At 42.1% G+C, this 14,687-nt stretch overlaps 1 long non-coding RNA gene and 1 pseudogene across 1 annotated transcript in view; one reads left to right on the top strand and one right to left on the bottom strand.

Annotated features, from left to right (window-relative positions):
• LOC123386645 overlaps nt 1-14,687 on the top strand; it is a 38,412-nt gene that overhangs the window by 12,421 nt on the left and 11,304 nt on the right. The gene's annotated exons all lie outside the window — the stretch shown is intronic.
• LOC101097904 lies at nt 168-529 on the bottom strand (annotated as a pseudogene).

Genomic DNA, 14,687 nt, shown 5'->3' with positions numbered 1-14,687 from the left:
CTTGTTGAATATATAAGTTGCTCACAACACTATAAGTTTCACTTACAGATATTGCAACAGTACTTATTTTTCAGAATAATTTTTTTAAATTTGTAGCTTTGAGGCATTGTATTATAAAAAGCTGGCACTCATATATGTAAACTAACAAAGTTTATCGCACAAGTACTTCATTTCTTAGCATGACCTAGTAAATCTTTAGCTTCATTGATTTTGGCTGCCATATAAGGAGACCCTCCCTTGCCTGGGTGATTTAAAAGCTTCATTCATTGATAAGCATCTCTTATTTTCCCTTTATTGGCAGTAGGGTTTACACCTAGCATTAATGCTGCTTCTCATTTTATCATTTTGGGTTCAAACCCACCTCTGTGAGAGCCACCCCTGAAGACAGATTTTGGTAGACTTTGAAAAACTTTTTTTTTTTTTTTTTTTTTTGAGGCTCCATTTGGAGTTTCACGGCTTGTAAGAGAAAACGGCTTGCAGCTCCTGCAGCAGCAGTGGTCAGTCCAACTGCTACCATCATACCGGCCATGGCTCTGGCTCAGCTCCCTGGTCTCCACCGAGAGTGCAGTGCATCCCAACCCCAAGGTGGCAGCCACCAACTCCACACCTCTCCAGAAGAATTTTTAATGACACTTGGATCCCCTAGATTTTCCCTCAAAGTTATTATAAATACAAGGAAGGCACCAGCAAGGCATTAATTGAATGTCTAATCAACTATTAATATGTATATAATTAGCATATTTGCCCTGGGTAAGTCAAATACATGAATTAATAATGAATAATGAATTTAATGCGCTGATTATATTCTCCATAGTGTCAGTCTTCTTAAGAACTCTATGCAGATAGGACATTTATTTCTCTTTTATAAGACCTGAACAGCTTATTACAAGGTGCCACAGACTTTTCCAGTGTCTTATGTGTCTTTTTGGTATTTGATGGGTCAAATTTGTGATTTGACGCGAAGTCTTTGGTAACATGATTGTCCCATTACAACATTGTTTCTCCCTGAATCCCTGCCTCCCCAAGTCACAAGGACCAGCTGGGCTGGTGGGGAGATCTGTGGCCTGAAACTGTAAATGTCACTGGCATTGAGGGAGCAGGCTAAGCACACAGCTGAGCTGAGTGAGCTGCAGAAGAGCATTCTGGATCTTTGGACTGAGGGTGAGGGGCAGAGACAGGTATTAGAAGTCAGAATTGTGCCAGGAATTGAAAAGCCAGAGATAGAAGAGTGGAGAAAAAACGTCTGGTGAAGAGTGTGCAGTCTGGGCCTGTCCACGAACCTGGTTGGAGGCTGTTCCCGCTGGTTTTATTGCATTTAACCTCCCTATGGCACAAGAGGGTGCGTTCCCAGGGTCAGGAGAGGTGTCACCAACATGCCCGGCCCTGCCTCTTGAGCTTCTAGTCTTCTTTAGGTTAAGTAGTGTCCCAGCTTCATGAAGGTGCACGTAGTAGTTCCTGTGGTTGCTGTAACAAATTACTACAAACCCAGTGGCTTAACACGAATTTGTTATCTTAGCATTCTGGAGATCAGAAGTCTGAAATGGGTCTCACTAGCCTAAAATCAGGGTGTTGGCAGAACAAGGGTTTCTTCTGAGGCTTTAGGGAAGAGTCTATTTCCATGCCTTGTCCATAAAAGATCAGTCTTCAGACTTAAACACATGTCTACAGGAAACCTTTGTTCGATTACTGCACAAAGGCCCCCAAGCCTGTACACAGAAGTTCCTTTTGAAAACTAAGCAGCCCTATGTAGGGCACATTCTGCAAAGTCGAGTTCAGATGTGGCCATGGAGACAAATGGACGAGAAGAACCACCCCACCCCGCATAGGACAAAATCTGGGATCACGGAGAGGAAGGGACAAGGGTTCAGGAGAGAGGTCTCCACTGCCCCCACCCCCCGACCCCCAGACATCAAGAATACCAACTGCCAGATGGGAAAACCTAGGCACTTATTTCTCTACCAGGTCAGGGAGTCTTTGCAATTACCCCTCTGCAGGGTCTGATGATTGCTGTGAACAAGAGGCTGCTGTTTTCTTCCCATTTTCCCTTTTTTCAAATAGATTGTGGAAGTTTGTGTGTATATTGGTTACCCCCTTCCTGCTCTGCAATTTATAACAGGAAGGTTGGAGGACAGATTTGTCTTTTTAGTTTATAGGCTATCAGACCATGAGAAATTATATGTGGATGTTACCAGTAGGACTGAGAATTAGCCAGAGATTGTGAACTTTGAGCTGGAAGCAGAAACTGAATGGAACTTTGGTGGTTTCTCTCCCCAGAGAGGAAAAAAATGTATGGGAATAAGGGTGTACATGGATATTTGGATGACTCGGGGGGAAATGGGCCAGAGACTGCTAGTTGCTTCCCAATATGTCTTCTCTTCCTTCTTCATATTAGAAGTCTTTAGCTTGGCACATGGCCACCCAGAAAGACGATATATTTCCCAGCCTTGCTTGCGGCTCAATTATTCATATGATTAAGTCCTGGGCAATAGGATCTGAGGGGGAGTGATATTTGTGACTTCTGGGTTGCACTTTTTTTTTTAAGTTTATTTTATTTTGAGAGAGAGAAAGTGGGAGGAGGGGCAGAGAGAGGGAGAAAGAGAATCCTAAGTAGGCTCCATGCTGTCAGCACAGAGCCCAACTCGGGGTTCAATCTCAGAAACTGTGAGATCATGACCTGAGCCAAAATCAAGAGTGGGCCGCTTAACCAACTGAGCCACCCAGGCACCCCCTGGGTCTCACTCTTAAAGGGAGTGGCATACTCCCTTCCTCTTTTCCTTCTTGCTGCTCAAAAGGTGATGATATTGAGCCACCTGAGATCATGGAGACCAAAAGAACACCATACAGATAATAGAGCAACGAAGTAGAAGGAACTTGGGTCCCTGACACTATGGAGTGATATACCAGACTTTTACATGAAAGAGAAAAATCCTTTCTCCTGTAGGCCAGTATTATTTTCAGTCTCTATTTGTGTGGCTGAAACTATATCTTAACTTTCACAAGCATGTTGAGTTTGAGGTACCACTGAGAAGGTTCTTATAAAAAGTATCAAACATACTTGAAAGTAGAAAGAATAGTATAATAATTTCACGCATGCTCACCTTTAGCTTCAACAACTACCATTTCATCTATCTTGTTTCAGCCCAACCCACATTTCCTCCTCTCTCCACTGGAGGACGTCGACACAAATCCCAAATGTCGTATCACTTCTTCCGTAACTATTTTAGCATGGATCTCTAAAAGATAAGGATTCTTTTTTTTTTTTTTTTTAAAGAGTTTCAAGTGTTTTTGAGTAAAAACATATTGAACGTACCTCTTTAACATTCAGGAGATAGCTCCTGGCCTGAAGGTACTGCTCTGAGAGGCATCTCTCACATGGAAGATATTTAAGGCCTTGGCAGCGGCTGAGATAACCCAGGGAGAGTGGTCACCTGAGCTGAAAACAGAAAAATTACATCAGTTCAGATGAGCAAAGGTTTCTTTCACTGGTGTCTTGTAGTATAGGGAGTTATGGAAGACGGAGTAAATGCTCATGTACAGGAAACTTTTATGGACACTGTTTCCATTACCCCAGATCCATTCCTCATCTTGATTTCTTTCGTCAGCTCTAATCTCATTTCCTAGATGCTATTTGTGCAGGGTTGGTCATGTATTTTAGTCACAGCTGAGGAGACCCAAGGAATGTTTATAGGTTACTGATTGTTGCAATTTCTAGGAAAGCCTCTCAGTTTTTCAGGAACAACTGGCATCTGCCTGGACGGTGTAGTGTGATGGAATGTGCTGGAACTGCTGCAGTCATTTTGTTATCATGAGAGGATTCTAGAATTACTGTAGAGACTCAGTGGAGAGACAGAGAAAGAAGGCAACACTAAGTGAAGACATGGAGAGAAACCTAGTCCTTAGTGACAAGGTTTGGACTGCAGGGCCAACCCTCTTTTAAAGCCATCACTCTGGACCTCTGAGTTCCATGAGTTAGGAGCTTAACAATTTGCCCACGTTGCTTAAATCATTTAAATCATTTTAAATGTTTCAATCATCTTAAATCACTTCAATCATTTTCCATTACTTGCAATACAAAGCATTCTTACTGATAAGAGCAGACTATGAGGTCAATGTTTCTCAAGACCTGGAGGAACCCTGATGCTGGTCATCTCAGTTTTAGCTGAGCGGGTGATATATTTGCATAAGAAAATGAACTAGATGCTGTCCTCCCCTGAACACATTTCTTTGGTGTTCATTAGCAGTAAACAAATATTGCTTTTTGGCAGATAGGTAAATTTCCTTCAAGCTTCTCTTAATGGCTTCTACAGGTAGCCACCAGTTGGCTGGGGGTGGGCAGGGGACAGTGGTAATGGTGGTGCTTAAAGGTAGGAGTTAATAGCAGATGTGGAACCAGCTTCTGTGAAGGAATGTGTTCTGGGTAGATAAATGCAGTGAGTTGTATATAAAATGTGCCTTGGGGGGCGCCTGGCTGGCTCTGTCGGCTGAGTGTCCGACTTCGGCTCAGGTCATGATCTCGTGGTTTGTGGGTTCGAGCCCCACGTCAGGCTCTGTGCTGGCAGCTCAGAGCCTGGAGCCTGCTTCGGATTCTGTGTCTCCTTCCCTCTCTGCCTCTCCCCCACTTGTGCTGTGTCTCCCTCTGTCTCTCAAAAAAATAAATAAATAAATAAATAAATGTAAAAAAAAAATGTGCCTTGGTTATGAGACAGACCTAGTTATTCTCTGCAGAAGCACAGCACGGAGGTATTGCTTTAAGACTTACTTAATACATATGACCAGGTGGACAGGAAGATGTAAAATAATGTCTTTTCAAACCGTATTCTTCAAAACAGCAGCCAAACTGGTATGAATGGTTCTTACAGGTAGATATTTCTTAGCCATAATTTTGGAGGGAAAGGAGGGTAGATGGTGTTAATGGGAAGGTTAGAGCAGGATGAAATATTCCGTATTGATGAGGGATGACTTCAACCTTCAAGATTTTGTGTTGAAGTCATGGGGCCATCATCACCTAAATGTGGTTTCATTCTGCAGCTGACTCTTCAAGTTACCATTAAGCAAAGAGTGCTCAGTGGCCGATGATGCAGATGATTACTAAAGGCACCCCTAAATGATTTTTTTATATGTAGAAGGGGGAATCTTTTTTCCTTTTTACTTTCCACTGAGGAAAAAAAAAATGGCAGCCATGAAGACTATTTGCCAGAAAGAGTACTCACACTTTTTGACAAGCAATTTGCTTGGGAAATTAGCTGAGGTCATATATCTTTCATCAGGTAAATGGAAGACAGCACATGAATATTTCAAAAAAGCAAATTTTACCTATTTAAATTTAGCTCAGAGTACCATAGTTTGTTTAAACTTCATAGATAAGGACCTATAGAAATACAGGCTTATTTTCATTTTGAAGTACCCAGAACTGGAGTTTCAAGAAGCCAGAAGGGATTTATTATTTAATCATAAAGAATTTATAAATATTTGTGTTAGCAAATCAAGCATCTTCTTTGGAGTCTAGATTCCATGGTAATAGGATTAGTAACCACATTTGCCAATGTTGGGATGGGGAGAGGCAGCTCTCTTAGAAAAAGCCAGCAAAGGGTCGCCTGGTGGCTCAGTCCATTATGCTTCCAACTTCAGCTCAGGTCATGGTCTGGTGGTTCACAAGTTGGAGCCCACCAGGCTCTGTGCCAACAGCTCAGAGTCTGGAGCCTTCTTCAGATTCTGTGTCTCCCTCTCTCTCTCTGCCCCTCCCCTGCTCATGCTGTCTCTCTCTCTCTCTCTCTCTCTCTCTCTCTCTCTCTCTCTCTCTCTCTCTCTCTCAAAAAATAAATAAGCATTAAAAAAAATTAAAAAGAAAAAAAAGAAAAAAAGCAAAATATCCCAAGTGGTAGGACTCCCGCAGATGAGAGTAGAGAGCCCCCTGCTGGCAAGAAAGGACAGAGACCAAAATAGAGGCATCCACCTAAAGGCTGTCAGAAATCATGAGGGGGGTCAAACTGAAGATTTAAGGTCGATGAGGCAGATCACATTTATTGCCATCCTTGGCAGGAGAATCTGGAATTTGCAGAGTTGGAGGCCCTTGGTCTGTCCTGAGAGACAGGTGTAAAGGTTTGCCCACCTGCTACAAAGATTGATGACCTGAGTAGGAGTGAAGAGAATTAGGAAAGAAGTGCAACTAGCTGCTGAGTCATAAACAGGAGTTACAAGTGTTGGTCTCATTGGGATGAACGAATCAGCGTAGAAATGGCAATCCAGGTCTGAGGAGAAAAGTTTGCAACCATTTCTCCAGAACTGGAAGGAGTTTTTGAGATGGTAGTCTCTCAAAGTTCCTGGCCAGGAACCCGAGGTGAGTGATCATTTATTATCTATCTTTCCAAAACACTCCCTCCCTTTCTCCAGCCCCTGGACTCATTTGTGAAAAACCTTAGGAGCTCTGTCTTCATGATGAACCCCAGAGAGGTCACTATTTGAAACTGCTGCCTGCTGCTACTGGGGCCCCAAATTTCTGGATCCCTTAGGCATTCTATTTCCCTGAGGGCCGAGACTGGTTTTTAAAAAATCTTTTCAGCTCTGACCCTCCCTAATACAATGCCTGGCTCATAGTAGATGCTTAATCCATATTTGTGAAGTAAATGGATGAATCATTAAGCCAGGCCTGTGGGAGGTTTATAATCCGGTGATGTCTCCGAGGGGTAATTTACTTATATATTCATTTACTTCTACTTTATTTCTATTATGTCTTCTTTCACAAGGGGTTTGGAAAAGCTTATAAAAATACATATGATCAAATAGAAAATATAAATAATAAATAAAGCCAGCATCATTAGAAACATGCATTAAGCAAATACAAGTCAGTGGAGTAGAATGAGTTATGCAGGCAATAGGGCTCTGTATAATTATCTGAGCCACAGATTCAGATTTGAGTTTTCCACTAAAAAATGAAGGCCAAAAATGACTCTCTTGACTACAAAGGCAAAAAATTCTAGCTTCTCAAGGTTTTCTTGGAACTTAGCTCTAAAATAAATTTCTCGTATGGAGCTTTATATCTGGGACATTGAGTGATATGATAAGTGGGTATCCTCAATGATATTCCTACAGAAAATTCTATAGGGCTTTTCTTTTTTAATTTTTTTTTCAATGTTTATTTTTGAGAGACAGAGATTGAGTAGAGAGGGGGCAGAGAGGGCAACACAGAATCCAAAGCAGCTGTTAGCACAGAGCCTGATGTGGGGCTCAAACCCACAAACCTTGAGACCATGATCTGAGCCAAAGTCAGATGCTTAACCAACTGAGCCACCCAGGTGCCCCTACAGGGCTTTTCTAAAGTTGTGTCTTATAGCACGAAACCTGAGGCTTCTCCTATAGTACATCTCACGGAAGTAATTCTGTAGTAGGCCAAGGAAATATGGGTTAAGACGAAAACTTTCTAAAATTTTAGCTAAATTTAAAAAATATTTATGTTTAGGAAACCCAGAGGATTTCAAGTCCTTCAAATAATTCTCCATTAAAATCACCTCTCTGAACGAGAACTTTCATAGGGGTTGGGAGCAGATCCTTAAAGTTTGCATCTTCTCTCAAAGCCTAAAAGTTCCTTGTTCTATGTTGTTCATTGAGACTAGCAGCATATACTATAGTTATCAGATGAGATTTTTTACAAGCTTTTATGAAAACTGAGGTATCTAGGGGCGCCTGTGGCTGACTCTTGATTTCGACTCAGGCCATGATCTCAAGATCGTGAGATGGAGCCCCATGTTGGCCTCTGCACTGGGTGTGGAGCCTGCTTAAGATTCTCTAAGATTCTCTCTCCCTCTCCCTCTCCCTCTACACAGCTCCCCCCACAGTCACCACCCGTGCAAGCACACGCCCACATGCACATGTGTGCTCTCTCTCAAAACAAACAACAACAACAACAACAAACTGAGGCATCTAACCAAAACTTTCAGACTGATGACTAGCTACCCTCTGCCCATGTCTATGGCTACTTAGCAAATGATCTTAAAACTTAGTGTTTTCAAACAACAATGGCCATTGTTATTATCTTTCATGGTTATGGGGGGTTGACTGGGCTCAACTAGGCAGTTCTTGTTCAGCTTTTCTTGTGCAGTTACAGTGACTTGGGCTGGGAATCATCTGAAGGCTCACTCACATGTCTGGTACCAGCTTGAGAAGACTTGATCAGCTGGGGGCTCGAACAGCTAGGCTCCTTGGGCAACTCTGTCTAGTTTCTGCACATGTTTTCTCCAGCAGCATGGGTCCAGGATAGCTGGACTTCTTACACAGTGGCTCATAAAGAGAGAGATGGAAAGAGAGAGGGAGGAAGAGAGAGAGAGAGAGAGAGAGAGAAAACGAGATGGAAGTCATATTACCTTTTTTGACCTAGCCTTGTAGGTCATGTACTGTCATTTCTACTACATTCTGTTCATCGAGGCATGCACAAAGGTCTGCTCAGTTTCAAGAGGAGCGGGTTTAGACCCCAGGAGACATTGATAGGGGAGTGGCAGAGTTTGGAAGAGCATGTGGGACCAAAAATATTGTTGCAGCCATTTTTGTAAAATGTAATCTGCCACACCCTCTTCATTTCAAAGTCCACTAAGGGAGTGCCTTTAACCAAGACAAGAATGTTCTTAAGGAACCTTTTCTGAGACTTCAATAAGTGAATAAATTTTAAGTCTGAGTTTTTTTTTTTTTTAAATCATAGAATGTGGATAAAGTGACTTAGCATGGAAGATTTTCAAAGAAGCTTTTACCAATCACTCATCACAGACATAGAAAAAACTGCATAAGGCTCTCATGGCAAGCTGAACATGAAAGCCATTCCTAGTTCATGTCTCTAGCAGGGAGGGAATGCAGCCAGATCGCCCAATGGTTTTCTATCATTCAAAGAGCAGATAAAAGGAAAGTGTGGGAAGCAGGAAGAATATAGGCTTGCTTTAGGCCCTTCAATATAGTTATCTGGTTCGTCAGGAGATAGATCTGTCAGAAGACAAATACTGACTCTTGCTAAGATGTTAAAATGCAGCTTTTGTATAAGAACCAGTAACGAGGAATTACTAATGTGTTCAGGAATCTTTCCCTAGAGTAAAGGAATAAAGCCAGAGGAGAGGTAAGCTAAAGACAAACGGGGGAAGAAAATCAACTCTATAATTCATTTATTTACGTTTTAAAGTCATGCCCATTTAATTTCAAGAACCTGAAGTCTCCAACAGTCTATTACATATATATTTTTATTGAAGTATAATTAACATACAGTTATATTAGTTTCAGGTGTGCAATATAATGACTCAACAATTCTATACATTACTTGGTCCTCATCACAATGAGTGTCCTCTTAATCCTCTTCACCTATTATATTATTTTTGATCATTTTTTCCATTAGGTGTAATAGTAGAGTATTTATGTTTTCAACTGTTTTGAATCTTGTGTAAAATATAAATCCAGAAAACCTCAGTCTGACATATTTTAGGGAAGAAATAGGCATAAAGTTTAAATGGAATGTTTAACAAACAGATGGCTTTGTATTTTGGAGGAAGTAATTTAGAACAGGCTTTGCATAATTTTGATAGCACAGAGTCTTTACCTGCTGCTTTATTTAAATTAAGCCTTCTAGCCAAATGGAAAACATGAGGAGATGTTCCTGGGTACTAACCTTAGGAACTGTACATTTCAGTGTAGTCTTAGGATGATACCAGCGGGAAGAAAGGGAGGCCTCCCAGTTATCAACTGAGATTTGTGCATGTTTGTGCTGACCATAAATAGTTATGTCTCCAGATCTAGCCTCTTTATTGGTCTGACAGCAAAAACTCAGGCCTCCCACAATGTTCATGAAATTGAATTTCAGGCACTGGTTTAAATTTGAAAAAATCCAATCTGATCCTTCTGCGGTCCTTCTGTACACCACTGCACCAACCCAAGTAACAATCAGAGGAATATTCACTAGAATTCTGAGCTCCCAGAGCTCCAACTCCACCAGCCAGCCTCCCAGGTGGATGTCCTGAGAGAGGGCTCCTGAAACCCTGCCTTTTTGGAGGCTCAGTGGGGAATGCCCATGAGATAGTGTAGGAAGACCAGGAACCCGTGTTCTCAGACTGCCCCGAGTGGATACGTTCATTGCTTACCCAACAGTTCCTTGGGAATAGAACCCCCAGTGGGTTTTTTTCTTGTAACTTTTATAGAGGGTAACACGTATACACCGAAAGCACCAATCCTACGTTCACAGCTTGATGAATTATTGTACACGCATACACTTATGTCACCCCCACACAGATCAAGATGTAGAAAATTCCCATCACTTTCCTTCTTCCTTCTTCCCAGTTTGCACCCCCGAACCACGGGGAGGTAATCACTATTCTCATTTCTATTATTATTGACTAGTGTTGACTGTTCTTAAACTTAGTATTAGCGGAAGCACATAGTATGTATTCTCTCAAATTTGGCTTCTTTCACTCAGTTTAATATTTACGAGATTCATCATGTTGTTGCATGTACAGAAGTCTGCTCTCTTTTTTTAATTGCTATGTAGTATTTTATTTCAAGCACATACCACAACTTACTTATCTATTCTTCTGTTGACTGGCATTGAGGTGTTTCCACTTTGGCTAATACAAAGCCGTGATGGACATTCTTATGCACATTCTTTGTGGGCACAGGTACTCATTTCTCTTGAGGAAATTCCTAGAACTGGAATTGCTGTCTTAGGGTTGGCGGTGTTTAGCTCTAGCAGAAACTATCAAATTGGCTTACGAAGTACTTATAGCATTTTGCACTCTCACCAGCCATGTATAAGGATCTCAGTTCTTCCACGTCCTTGCCATCGTCATTTGGCGCTGTAAATCCTCTTAATTTAGTCATTCTGGTTGGTGTCTGGTAGTATTTCACAGTGGTTTCAAATTTGCACTTCCCTAATGAGTAATATTACTGAGCTCTTTTTCATATGCATATTGGACGTTTGGTTATCTTTGTGAAATACCTGTTCGGGTTGTATGGTGACTTTTAGTTGCGTTGTTCATTTTTTTCTTATTGATTTGTAGGAGTTATTTACATATTCTGAACATAAGTCTTCTGTCAGAAATACGTATTGTGAATATCTTCTCCCAGTGTGTGATTTGTCTTTTTATTCTTTAAATGGCACCTCTTTTTTTAGTGTTTATTTATTATTTTTGAGAGAGCATCAGTGGTGGAGGCACAGAAAAAAAGGAGGACAGAGGATCTGAAGTGGGCTTTGTACTGATAGCAGTGAGCCTGATGCAGGGGTTGAACTCCTGAACTGTGAGATCATGATCCGATCATGATCAAGCCAAAGTCAGACACTCAAACCACTGAGCCACCCAGGTGCCCAGTAATGGTATCTTTTAATGAAGTACAATTTATCACTTTTTTTTTTTTTTGTAATAGTGCTTTTTAAGTCCTGGTTAAGAAACCTGTGCTTGTCCCTATGCCATTGTTTCAGTCGTGTTTCAACCAGAGCAGCAGAACCACTAGGGAGATATAGATGAAGCAATTTATTGTAAGGAACTGTCTTATGTGCTATGGGGACTTGCTGGGCAAGTTCAAATTCCATAGGTAGGCTGAAGCTGCTGTCCACAGGCAGAATTTCTTCTTCATTAGAGAAGTCTGAGCTGTGCTCTTTAAGGCCTTCCACTGATAGAATCAGGCTCACCCATATCATCTAGGATATCTAGGATATGCCTTACTTAAGTCAACTGATTTTGAACTTTAATCACATCTATAAAATGCCAACATCTAGATTAGTGTCTGATTGTATGACTGGGGACTTTAGCTTAGTCAAGTTGACACATCAAAATGTCATCGTAGTCATTTACAGATTTTTCTGTGTTTTCTTCTAGAAGTTTTATTGCTTTACATTTTTATTTAGTTGGATGATCCATCTTAGAGTAATTTTTGTGCATGGTGTGAAACAGGGGTCAAAGCCAAATGGGGAATAGTTATGGGGCATCAGTATGTTCAGGGAAGATGTGCTATGGTCCCAGCCCCAAGGGATGAATTGCAGATTGATCCAAGCCAATCATGGTAGTCCTATGTCTCTTTCATTCATTCAGCAGATATTTATGGAGTCCTTGCTATGTACCAAACATATCCTCAGTTCTGAGAATGCGACAATGAATAAAATAGGTAAAGTTCCTGCTGTTGTGAAATTTTCCTTTACACATAATTGATTAGAGTTAGGTATGTGACCGCATTCTAGGCAACAGTACCTGAAGAGATACACGCTGTAGACATGAGGGAAAGGTATTACTCCTTGATAAAAGGGAGACTTTCAGCAAAAACTTCTCTGCCTTGCGCACAGGAGGACGTGATATTTGGTATTGCAGCAGTCTTAGAGTAATACCCAGAGGATGACAGAGAAGCCAGCCCAGAGCCCTGACACCTTCAAGCTCCTTAAAAAAAAAAAAAAAAAGTTTATTTATTTATTTTGAGAGAGAGACAGAGAGCAAGAGGAAGAGGGGCAGAGAGAGTGAGAGAGAGAATCCCAAGCAGACATTAGGGGGCTCGATGTCACAAACTGTGCGATCACGACCTAAGCTGAAATCAAGAGTTGGACACTTAACTGACAGAGCAACCCAGGTGTCCCTTCAAACTCCTTTATTGTCCAATTCTGGAATGACCCATCTCCAGGTTTCTAATGTGACATAATTAAATATTCTTATTGTTTAAGCCACACTTGGGCATTCTATCACTTGTAGCTATAGACACATATGTTTCTTGGCCTGGCACCACTGCTCTCTAACATTTGTGCCACAACTCACCTCAGTTCCTTTCATTATCCAGCTCTAGCCTTTTTTTTTAAATTTTTTTTAATGTTTATTTATTTCTGAGACAGAGAGAGACAGAGCATGAACAGGGGAGGGTCAGAGAGAGAGGGAGACACAGAGTCTGAAACAGGCTCCAGGCTCTGAGCTGTCAGCACAGAGCCCGACGCGGGGCTTGAACTCACGGACATGAGATCATGACCTGGGTTGAAGTCGGACGCTCAACCGACTGAGCCACCCAGGCACCCCCAGCTCTAGCCTTTTTAAAAAATTTTTATTTTTTTTTTAAGCAATCTCTACACCCAACATGGGGCTTGAACTCACAACGCCAAGATCAAAAAGTCCCATGCTCTACCTACTGAGACAGCAAGGCACCCCTATCCAGCTTTAGCCTTAATTTTGCCTTCTACCTTAGACATTTATACTCAAACCTTCTCTAGCTCCCTTTCTAACTTGCTTTGGCCTTTAATGAAGAAAATTGATCCCTTCTGCTGAGGTCCCTCTGGCCCAAAGTTTCCACCTCAACACTGTCTCCACCTCAGTTTCTCTGCCACAGCCAACCTCTTTTTCTAGTTTGACTTCCATTTCTCCAACCCTCACATATGCCAAGCCCCAGTTGCAGAGGTAGGCACTAGATTATGGTTATATGGTGTTTGAGCTATGGTTGGCGCATTTCCTGATGCAAAGCCACGTGAAATATACTATGGAGGAGCAGAAACTAAAAGCCTTGCCCAGAAGCCAGACTTCAGAGACTGAAGTGGACATACAGCTGAGGTGAGAGAATACACTGCCCCAGAAAGCCAGAGAAATAGCTGCTCAATGGTTTCCAGTTGCTATGTGGCCTGACTATACTTTCCGCATTGAATTCCTTGGAAGTTCCTTGAATTCTCATAATGAAACTCTTTCCTTAAGCCACCTTGAAGCGGTTTCTGTTTCTTGCAAACAAATCACATAGACTGTGGCTCTTACAGTCCCCAAAAGGGCCTTATTCTGTCAAGTGTACAATTCCCACTGGGAGAGAATATTAGCAAGTGTTCGGGAGTTAAGCCGGGTATCTGTTATGTACACCTCCAAGCTGCACCAGTAATACCTTCTACAGATTCGAGCCTAGGATTCTGAAATAGAGAAGAAATCCTTCCCCGGTCTTTTCTCAGGGTAGGTTCCTAAATTCCTAGAGTACCCTCTTTTGAGAAGACAGGGGAAGCATTTAACTCTTCTGTCTTAGTTTGGGTCATTGTTCCCCAAAGCAGAGCCTTGGACAAGGACTCGAGTTCAGGTAGTTCAATTGGAAGATGACTGAGGCAGGGATGAGGAGCAAGCAGAGAGTGTCACAGGGCAGGAGGAAAAAGTAAGTGGCTCATTAGTCACCTAAATTACCACCAAGTGACAGGGGCTCGACTCCACTGGAAACTTTCTGAAAACCCGTGCAGTATGTTCCTTGGAATCCACCTGCCCTACCCACCATTGGTAGAGGTTTGTCCCCAGGGTGTTGATTCCCCTGTACTTTAGGGCTGTTTTGTGCAAGGGATAAAGCAACTCTTGTGGCTTCAGAAAAACCTCAGAGGCAGAATAGCTGGGGGTTCCAAGGGCACGCAGTGTGGGATACTGGCAGTGAGCGCGAGAACTGCTCAACTTCGGCTGAAATCAGAGCTGGGCCAAGGAGATGTACCCAAACCATCTTCTACAGTCTCTCCTTGGGGAGAAAGGTTTTATCCTAGTGTCATTAGACACGACTGTGGGTCCCCAGAAGCAGGAACCTTAGAGGTAAATATGGTTATCGCCTGTGACGGAACTGCTATCTGCTAACCAAAAATCCACACTCTCTTCTTCCTGGGTATTCTGCTGACCCATATTTCCCAGCCTCCCTTGCAGTTAGGTGTAGCCACCTGACCTGAGTTCCAACCAATGGAATGTGAGCAGAGCAGAAGT

The sequence above is a fragment of the Felis catus genome, chromosome B4 (genome assembly GCF_018350175.1).
Source record: "Felis catus isolate Fca126 chromosome B4, F.catus_Fca126_mat1.0, whole genome shotgun sequence".
NCBI classification, from domain to species: domain Eukaryota; kingdom Metazoa; phylum Chordata; class Mammalia; order Carnivora; family Felidae; genus Felis; species Felis catus.
This window is presented reverse-complemented; position numbering and strand designations above follow the sequence as displayed.